Source organism: Manis pentadactyla, chromosome 9 (assembly GCF_030020395.1).
Source record: "Manis pentadactyla isolate mManPen7 chromosome 9, mManPen7.hap1, whole genome shotgun sequence".
Classification (NCBI taxonomy): domain Eukaryota; kingdom Metazoa; phylum Chordata; class Mammalia; order Pholidota; family Manidae; genus Manis; species Manis pentadactyla.
In genome coordinates, this window is record NC_080027.1 from 21,126,727 (window position 1) to 21,137,174 (window position 10,448).

General features: G+C 37.0%; 2 pseudogenes; one reads left to right on the top strand and one right to left on the bottom strand.

The window, feature by feature from the left end:
* Positions 1 to 291: 291 nt before the first annotated feature.
* LOC130684690 (olfactory receptor 8H1-like) lies at positions 292 to 1,236 on the bottom strand (annotated as a pseudogene).
* Positions 1,237 to 4,902: 3,666 nt separating this feature from the next.
* On the top strand, positions 4,903 to 5,780 carry LOC130684691 (olfactory receptor 8H1-like; annotated as a pseudogene).
* The last annotated feature ends 4,668 nt before the right edge of the window (positions 5,781 to 10,448 follow it).

Here is a 10,448-nt window from a genome sequence, read left to right on the forward strand (position 1 = left end):
GAATATGTGTGAGACCTTGTAGGATATACTATAAAACATGACAATTAATACTTTTGAGAGTCATTTGCCCTTAAAAACATATATTTAGACTGTATGTTTAAAACATAATTTAATGGATTCCGTTTACAGTGTAGATTTTGTAAAGACGAATTCCTAGAAATGTCCAAGATCACATTCAGTAAAGGATGACTCAGCAGAAAAACAAATTAAAGGATTCAATTGCTTTTGGTGAGAAAACAAGGAAATATATCAAAGGGAAGAAAAAAATGTCTTACAAGTTTAGCATCACTATTATTTTAAAGGCCTGGAGGCCTCTCTCTTCCATATGATTCTAATGAGAGCAATTTTCACTTCTTTGTTCATAAGACTGTAAATATGTGGATTCAGCATGGGGAATAACGATTTTGTAAAACACAGAAGCTACTTGATCCTTTCCCAAAGAGTAGGACTTAATTGGTTTTAAGTAAGTGAACATCATAGTGCCGTAAAAGATGGTGACTCCCAGGAGACGGGACGCACAAGTAGAGAAGACTTTCTGCTTCCCTGAAGTGGAAGTAATTTTCAGGATGGTAGACAGAATGGACACATAGGACACAGATATTGTGATAAGAGACACCATTAGAGTGGAACCAGCACCAATGAATATCATCATATCGATGTCATGTGTGTCAGTGCAAAACAGGCTACAATTGGGGATGTGTCACAGAAAAAGTGATGGATTACATTGGTCACAAAATGCAATCTGCTCACATAAAGCACATTGACAATGGCATTAATAAATCCAATGAAGTAGGACCCCAAGATGAGGGAGCAGCAGAGCCTTGTGGACATAATGACAGGATAGTGAAGGGGGTTGCAGATGGCTACGTAGCGATCATAGGCCATTGAGGAGAGAAGAAAACATTCTGTGGCACTCAAGAAGACAAAAAAGTACATCTGGGTGAAGCAGCTCATGTAGGAAATATACTTGGTGGAAGTCAGTAAGTTCTCTAAGGTCTTAGGTGTGGTGACGGTTGAGTAAATAAGGTCGAGAAATGACAGGTGACTGAGGAAGAAAGACATGGGAGTGTGAAGCCTGACGTCCAGGCGGATCACCAGCACCATGCCTGCGTTCCCCAGCACTGTGATCAGGTACATCAGCAGGAACAGCAGGAAGAGGACCAGCTGGACCTCCGGGGAATCCGTCAGCCCCAGAAGGATGAAGTCTGTCACCTGCGTGGTATTCCTTCTGCCCATAGTGGTCAGCTGGTTGGAACTGCTGAGAAGTCATCTTTGATACTTAGCAGCGATGACTTCAGATAGGCTTTCATCTATATGAATGACACGACATATTTTGTTTAGTGTCATGTTGTTAGAAAGTGATAATAATGTGCTATTAAATCTTGGCTGTGATTCTACCAAGATATATTAACTCCTGAAAGCATTTTCATAATACTGTCATCCTATTTACCTTTAAGTTCAGCAAATGTGAGAAAATATGCTAGAGATACAATAAACAATGATAGTGCATTATTTCTCATCATTTTGTTTCCAATATACATGACAGTTAATATACATGGCAAATAAATTTCAAGTTATATGAGCTGACTGGAGTGTATCAAAACTATAGGCCACATATTAATATCAATTTCATAAGATATGATGTTTTCCCAACTTGGCCATTCAAAATCATGTCTTTCAAATACTGTATTTTATAATATGCACATTACTTGTAGATCCTGATTCCATCAACTCTCTATTTCTGGTCCACAAACTCTGGCCTTATTCCTCATAAGCTGTAAATGATAAGGATATGCATAATCTTCTTATAAGATATGCATTTTATTTGACCTTGATCAAAGCCCTCGTCTTGAGAATAATACTTACTGTGAGCCAGATTTGATAGGAAAAAATCCTTATTCCAAATTTCCAATTTTATCTGTCTAGAAATTTGTCAACCTCACATGTTGCTCACAAATTAAATTTGAAAACCATTTGAGTCTAAACCTTCTGGAGTTTTCCTTGAGAGAACTTCTGTTTAAATTATAGGACATTCATGTTGTTTTATTCCGAGGTAAAGAGAAATCAACCCAGAACACTTTTATAGGTCTTGGTCAAATGGAACATTTGATACGAAAGAATGTCAGGGAGCTACTGTGAACATAAGTGGAGTGGAATAACCATGCCTTTCATGCTGGTAATTCCAGAGCCCTTATGTTCTGGGGGTTGATGATCAGGCAACATTGAGTCATCCCTGGGACCAGTTTCCAAGGAAGATGGCTTGGCCTGTTTTGCTTGGCTTGTTTACAAGGACACAGGTTCAAGGGCTAATTGCAGCTCCCTTAGGTTTTCAGGAACTGGTTGCCTTTTCCCTTAAAGGCCACCTGATGGAGAGCCTGGGGGTTTGGTCCTCCTTTGTGAGGCCCTAAATTTTTTACTAGAATGGTGGAGATTCTATTACTGGAGAAACAAACTAAATATTTAGTCTAAGTAGTCTAAATAAATAGACTAAAATTTATTGAAATACCATGACCCTTGTTACATTAGCATTTGATAAAAACCATAATTTCAGTATAAGCATTGACAGGAGCCCCATCACTAGCTTCCCCCAGAAAAGTTCATCAAATGATAAGTAGATTTTTTGAGGCATTACAAGGAAAATGTGGTGCAAGCTCCTCGGTTTGCTCTGGCAGTCACCTCATCCACCCACAGAGCCATGCGTGTGCAACAGGGCTGACTCTTTTCATGTGCTTGTTCTGTATTTTATCTTATTCTTTTTTATCTATAAAAGGAGAAAAGAAAGATCATTTAGTCGTTGTAACCCCAGGGGGAAATATGTTCCCAACCTGGGGCAAATAAACCTTTGACGCTGAAATCAATCAAAGGGAGAAGTAAAGTGGGAGAAACCCATTTATTGCTGACAAGCACTTGTCTTCTCCTGCTCGACTGTGTCTCTTGCGACTGGGCTGCTAAGGCCCCAGCAAACCTCTCCCATCCTGCTGCGTGCTCACTCTCCACCTGCTTTGTAATCACCTACCGATACGGAGAGGGACTATTTCTCTCCACTCCTTGAAGTACGTATTGATATGGAGCTGCAATAAGCCCAGGAGAGAGATGCTGCAAATATTGCAATTTTACCCGCAGTCATGAAATGAGGATTAGATACTGTATATATGACATAATTTTAATAATTATGCAAATCTATAGGTACACAAACAAGCATTATATGAACAAAATAAATAATCAGGAGAGATACATCAAAATGTTACAAGTTTTGATTTGTTTTCATTTTGTTCTTTGAGTTTTGTTATATTCTAATTTTCTCCTAATGGACATGTTTACTTCTATAATAACTTCCCCCTTTTAGAAATAAAAGTGTTTCATTGTAAAAAAAAAAATGGATCATTCTATTCCCGATGGTTTCAGTCAGAGTAAGGAGGTATTTCTCCAGAAATAGCTTCTCCACCATTCTAGTCAAAAATCACAAAGGAGGACAAACCCCCAGGCTCTCCACCATGTGGCCTCTAAGGGAAAAGGCAACAAGTTCCTGGAAACCTAAGGGAGTTGCAATTAGTCCTTCAACTTGTGTCCTTGGAAACACACCAAGCAAAACAGGCCAATCCATCTTCCTTGGAAACTGGTTCCCCTGGAAGATCAAACTTTGCATGATCATCAATCCTCAGTAAATGAGGGGCCCTGGAATGACCAATGTGAGAGGCAAGGATACTCCGCTCCACTTATATTCACAGGAGCTCCCTGACATTCTTTTAGATCAAATTTTCCATTTGACCAGGACCTGAACAAAAGTTCTAGGTTGATTTCTTTTTACCTCAGAATAAAACAGAATGAAAACACTAAAAATTAAATAGAACTTCTTCCAAGGAAAACAAATTTTATACTACAGAAATTTGCGACTCAAAATGCTTTTCAAATTTAATTTGTGAGCAATATTTGAGATTGACAATTTTCTAGAGAAATAATATTGGATTGAGGATTTTTTCCCACCAACTCTGGCTCACAGTAAGTATTATTCTTAAGTCAAGATGGCTTTAAGTTAAGGTAAAATAAAATGGGACATTATCATACCAGGGGTATGCATACCCATATCATTTAGACCATACCAGCAGTAATGCCAGGATTTGCGGAATCAGAAATAGAGTTGATGGAATTGGGGACTACAATTAATGTTCATATTTTAGAAATACAGTATTAGGAAGATTTTGATTTTGAGTGGTCAAGAAAGGAAAACATCTTATGCTTTGCAATTAATATTAATTTATATGGTCCATACTTTTAATACATCCTTGTAAAGTCACCTAGCTTGAAATTTCTTTGTTATGTATATTAAGTGCCATATATACTGGAAACAAAAGGTAGGTAAATAATGCCCTAAAATTGTTTTCCTCTCTTTGTTTATTATATCTATAGTATATTTTCTCACATTTACTGAAATTGTATGTAAAAAGGAATACATTATGAAAATGCTTTCTGAAGCCTATCTATCTTGGTAGACTCATGGCCAGCATTTAATAGTTCTGACTCTGGATTAGTTTCTTAAACTGGACCCTTTTTTCATCTAAATGACATGGTTAATGGTGACATCTGTGGCATTATATTCTCATGTGAACTAAATACATTACTAAAAGGAAGCATTTACAATATGGTCAGGTTCATTCTAATTATGCCATATGTAAGCTATTATCATGTCATACTAAGTGTCAGTTTATACACATTTCTATATTGGGCCATGAAATTAAGATTTTTTATTAGTCATATTCTTTAAATCACTCATTATTATCGCTTTCTAGCAACATGACACTGATATAAATGTGCCATGATATTCATGCAGACACAAGCCTCTCAGAAGTCACTGCTCCTAAGTATCAATGCTGACTTCTCAGCAGTTCAAACCAGCTGACCATTATGGGCAGAAGGAATACCACGCAGGTGACAGACTTCATCCTTCTGGGGCTGACGGATTCCCCGGAGGTCCAGCTGGTCCTCTTTCTACTGTTCCTGCTGATGTACCTGATCACAGTGCTGGGGAACGCAGGCATGGTGCTGGTGATCTGCCTGGATGTCCGGCTTCATACCCCCATGTATTTCTTCCTCAGTCACCTGTCATTTCTTGACCTCACTTATTCAAACATCATCACACCTAAAACCTTAGAGAACTTACTGACTTCCACCAAGTATGTTTCCTATGTGAGCTGCTTCACCCAGATGTACTTTTTTGTTTTCTTGGGAGCCACAGAATGTTTTCTTCTCTCTTCAATGGCCTATGATCGCTACGTAGCCATCTGTGACCCCCTCCGCTACCCCGTCCTTATGTCCACAACGCTCTGCTGCTCCCTCATCTTGGGGTCCTACTTCGCTGGATTTATGAATGCCACAGTCAATGTGCTTTATGTGAGCAGATTGCATTTCTGTCACTCCAATTTAGTCCATCACTTTTTCTGTGATGTATCCCCAGTTTTAGCCCTGTCTTGCACTGACACGCATGACATCCAAATGATGATATTCATTGGTGCTGGTTCCACTCTAATGGCGTCTCTTATCACAATGTCTGTGTCCTATGTGTCCATTCTGTCGACCATCCTGAAAATTACTTCCAATGCAGGGAAGAGGAAAGCCTTCTCTACTTGTGCCTCCCATCTCCTGGGAGTCACCATCTTTTATGGGACTACAATATTCACTTATTTAAAACCAAGTAAGTCCTACTCTTTGGGAAAGGATCAAGTGGCTTCTGTGTTTTACACAATTGTGATCCCCATGCTGAATCCACTCATTTACAGTCTTAGGAACAAAGAAGTGAAAATTGCTCTCATTAGAATCATGCAGAAGAGAGAGGACTCCAGGCAATTAAGAGAACAATGATGCTAAACTTTTAAGACATTGTTTCTTTCCTTTGCTCTATTTCCTTGTTTTTTCTCCACAAACATTGAATCCTTTAATTTGTTTTTCTATGAAGTCATCCTTTACTTGACCAGTAAATTCTTGGACTTTCCAGGAATTTAGGTCCTTTACAAACCTACACTATAATTGGAATCCACGAAATATGTGTTAAAAATATGGTCTACGTAGAAGTGTATTAAAAGGCAACTGATGCTCCAAAGAAAAAAAACAGAATTGTTGTCTTATAAAGTATATCATACAACATCTCACACATAGTCTAACTTCATAGAATTGTATTAAGGTAAAAGCTTCATTTTTAGTACTATAATTAACACTTTCAGAAAATTGTTTCATTTATTATATAGAAGAGAAATAGTAGGGTGATGACAGGCACTTACTTTGGTTCCAAGTATTGCAGGATTAAAATTCTAGACCTTCCATTCATTTAGTTCTATCACCCTTAATTACTCCTGAAATTTAAGCCTGAGTTTCCTAAACTGGACAAAATAAATAGTAATTCCATGTCCACATAGTTATTTTAAAGATTTAATCAGATAAGAGATGTAAAGCATTTAAGGCAATACTAATACATCCTGGCCACTATCACTAGTGTTACATTCTTGCAGATGCACAATGCACAATGTTTTTTTTCTTAAAGAACATTCACTTGCATTTTGTAAATTCCTTTTATGTTCATTTAACTGACAAACATAATAGCTTAGGAAAAACTAGCTCTTCACAGTTTTGGATTTAGAATAATACACGTTCATATTGGAGAGATACGAAAAATATGAGAAAACTCAGAGAAATAGAAATGCCTTCACAGTTATTAGTTTAGTACATGTTCTTCTAGATCTGTAATGATGTATGTATATGCATGTCTTATAAATGTAATGAACATTTCTATCATTTTCTATGTACCTTTTTTGGAGTTTTCTGCGTTCACTTATAAGTTTAACCTTTGAGAATTCTTTTGTTGTTGAAACCTGAGATGAATGTGTTCTTGGTACCTGGGAAATATCAGGACTCATCTTGCCATGCTTTTGACTGAAATGTTAAAATTCAACAACATAAACATGTCCAAGCAGAAATACCTCTTCAGTGGTTACAGACTGAAGATTTAACACTTTTTTAAAATTATTTTTGTATCTTTTTCTATATCTATATTTTCTATTTTTTCTGTTATTTTCTATTTCTGTATTTTTCTTATTTTTCTGTTGTGTCTACAAGGGTCAGTAAACTGCTTTTGCTGAAGTTCTGTGTATATTTAAAAATCATTGCCTTTATCCTTATTTCTGTAGGTTTCTTATGGCTTTTAAAAATAAATTACTGAACTAAATGCTTTTCCATGTTTGTTTCCTTTACAGGTAATTCCACCTAACATTTTGTATATTTGACTTGTGTCTTCTGTTTCCTCTCTGCCCCTACTCCTCATCATGTGAGCTTTATGAACACAGGATTTTTACTTTGTTTTCATGTATCCCCAGCACCTACAACAGTGCCTTAATAAATGTATCTGAAAGAAGAATTTTACAGTTGATGGAACTGGGACACAGAGATTCAGTACCTGGCTCATGGTCCCTCCACTGATTAAAGAACAGCCTCACATTTGAAACTAGATACTCCAACTCTGTAGTTCACATTATGCATCACCATTCTAAGAATACCACTTTTATCAGAGTTGAAAAAAATAGAGTCCATTATTATATTAAAGAAGGCATTAAGAAAAACATGAGGGGCTGTTGGGAGGTATATTTGCTGGCGGACATTCTCCACGAATAGAGGACAGTGTGATTTTGGCAGTACTAGCTAAATTTTCTCAAACATATTGGCACAGTCCTATTTACAGAAAGAATAACTCTGTCATGAAAGAACCAGTTTATCACATAATAGTATCATTTAGAGAGAAAAGCTGTAATAGTCAGGGTACAGCTGTCCTGTAAACAGAGCAGCTCAACAAAGAAAAAAATATCCTTGGTAATAAGTTGCAGAGTTTAGCAAACTTTGGTTTGTGAATGGCTTTTTTTCACAAGATAATCCTGGACATAGCTTGCCTCTACGTTGTTAAACTATTTTCTCCCAGATGTTGTTCCCTTTTTTATCCTGCATTGTTTGAAGAATATTCATCCAGTATTTTGTACGCATCCAGTGTGAGGGAAAAGTGTGGTTTTCATATTGGACTGAGCTCCCAACTTTTGTCTTAGTGGTGGATTTCAAAGAATAAATCAATTTACCTAGTAGATAGTGGGTTATTTAGGCCACCCTTGACTCATCAATTTGAAATCCTGACTTGAATGTACAAGCCTGAAATGATCCTGGAATACTGAATCTTTGAGTTTTATGAGATGTATATTTAAAAACACTTTTGAAGATTTTTCTAAGAGAAAACCCTTCCCCCCAAAACATACACATCAGAGTACCTTTAGGATCCTGTGGCTTTGATCCCTGGATGCCAGGTAACCTAGGCTTTAGGAGTGGACAAGGGATTTGCCCTATGCCGAGCGAGACTTTAATGAACTTTACTCCCTCTGTTCTTCCTTGCTCTCTACTGCCTGCAGGGCTGCTGCCATTTGATTCTACTCTTGCTTTAATGAATCTCTTCCTTACCTACACTTGTCCTGGTTGAGTATTCTTTCTCAGTCAGAGCCAAGAAACCTCACCTTTCTAGGCTGAGTCGTCACCGAGTGAGCAGAGAAAACCTGCCCAGATGCAGCTGCCCAGCAGCACTATTAACCTTCCTATTGTGAAACATCATATAAATAATTTTGAGTTAAATTTTTTATTTCTTATTAACTAAGAATAATTTAGGATTATGTTTTTAATGTTCAAGCTAAGAGATGTAGTTTTATCTTTCAAATACGAATTTTAAATTGCACTGCAGTCAGAAAATGTGACTTCTATACATTATGAATTTATAGACATTTATGGCTTCATTGTAATCAACTTATATAAACACCTCATAGATGCTCAGAACTAAAAGATTCAAATGTGGATATGAAAAGTGGGTATCAAAATTGATAAAGTCTAACCTTATCAATTATAGTATATTTAGATGATGAATTCTCAGCAGGTTGAAACAGAATAACACAAATTAGTGATACAACATGTAAGAAGGTGAAAGTTGTGTAGAAAAGGAAATAAAATGTGAAACAGCTTAGGGGTTGTGGACGAGGGACATGAGGAGTGATCAGAGATGATATGCTCAAGGTAGCCTAAATGAAAAATTGGCATTTGAGCCAAGATTTGAAGAAGGGAAGAGCTAGTCATTGAAGCACATTGTAGTAGAATATTTCAGACAGGGGGCACCAGTGCAAAGGCCTTCTGCTGTGGGATGGGCAGGCTGCAATTTGAGAAGTAACAAGGACTATGCACTAAGAGACTCATTCTATGTTGAGGGGAGGAATAACAGGAAACAGGCAAGAAGAATCTGTATGTCACAGGAGATAGGGGCTGTGGAGACAATCACAGTGGAGGGGCTGACGGGGACGCTTCAACTTCCTCTCATAAATATTTTTTCAGGGAAATCCTTCAGTGATTGGGTTACACTGAAAGAGGTGAAGGGGAGAGCCGTATTTGGAGGAAGTGAATTTCAGGCAAGACAAATAGTAAAGACAAGGTTCTATAAAATGAGTTTCTTTTCCTAATGTTTTGCATCACTTTGGTTTGGTAAAAACTGCAAAAAAATATAATACACTAGAATTTGTATTTTGGATCATTCTGATAGTCTATCTTTGTAGAGGAATTTATTACACTTAAAAATATAAAATTATTATATTTTTCTCTAATACATTTATATTTCATAATACAAATATTTCTATGGCTTCCTTTACAGGGAAATACTTTTTTTTAATTGTTGTTTTTAAGCTATTTTTAGATAGTTTATCTACCCTTACCTTTACCACCCAAATTTGAAAGGCATATATCTTGTGCAAATTCCTACTATAATCTGCACAGTTCTCTGGAAGGCATTCCTAAATGTGTCTCTAACCTTTGTGAATGAGCATAAGTGTGAATCTGGCTCTATCTGATATCAAGAAGCCAATTTGATTCAATCTGTTTTATGTTCACTAATTTGCTTCTTCAGGAATTTTGGCAATATTTCTTAAAATAGAACTAGTTAGGAAAAATAATCGTATTTTTAATTTTAATGCAGAAGGTATCCTAAAGGTAGTGAAATAGACACAAACTTGAGGAATACAAATGATTAACAAGAACTTTACAAGGGCACCACAGCTTTAACAAACTGAAAAAAAACCCTCAGAGTTTTTATTTTGAAGTCTCAAACATCAAACATATTTAAAATTGAATGCCTGTCTTCACCATGATATAAAAAATGAGATGTCTGGCAAATTTCACACATTATGATCACTTCTGGGACATAGTCCCAAACATCACATGCACGGGTCAAGAGCAAGAGTTCTGGGAGGGTCTGTCAGGAAGACACCCTGAAGCCGAGGCACAGACATGCCTGACCCACTATGGAGAGATGCATATTACAGAGTCTAGAGGGAAGGTACAGAAAGAGCAGCTAGAAGAGAGAAGGAGGGGAGTGATACCAGAGACACGGATGAAGA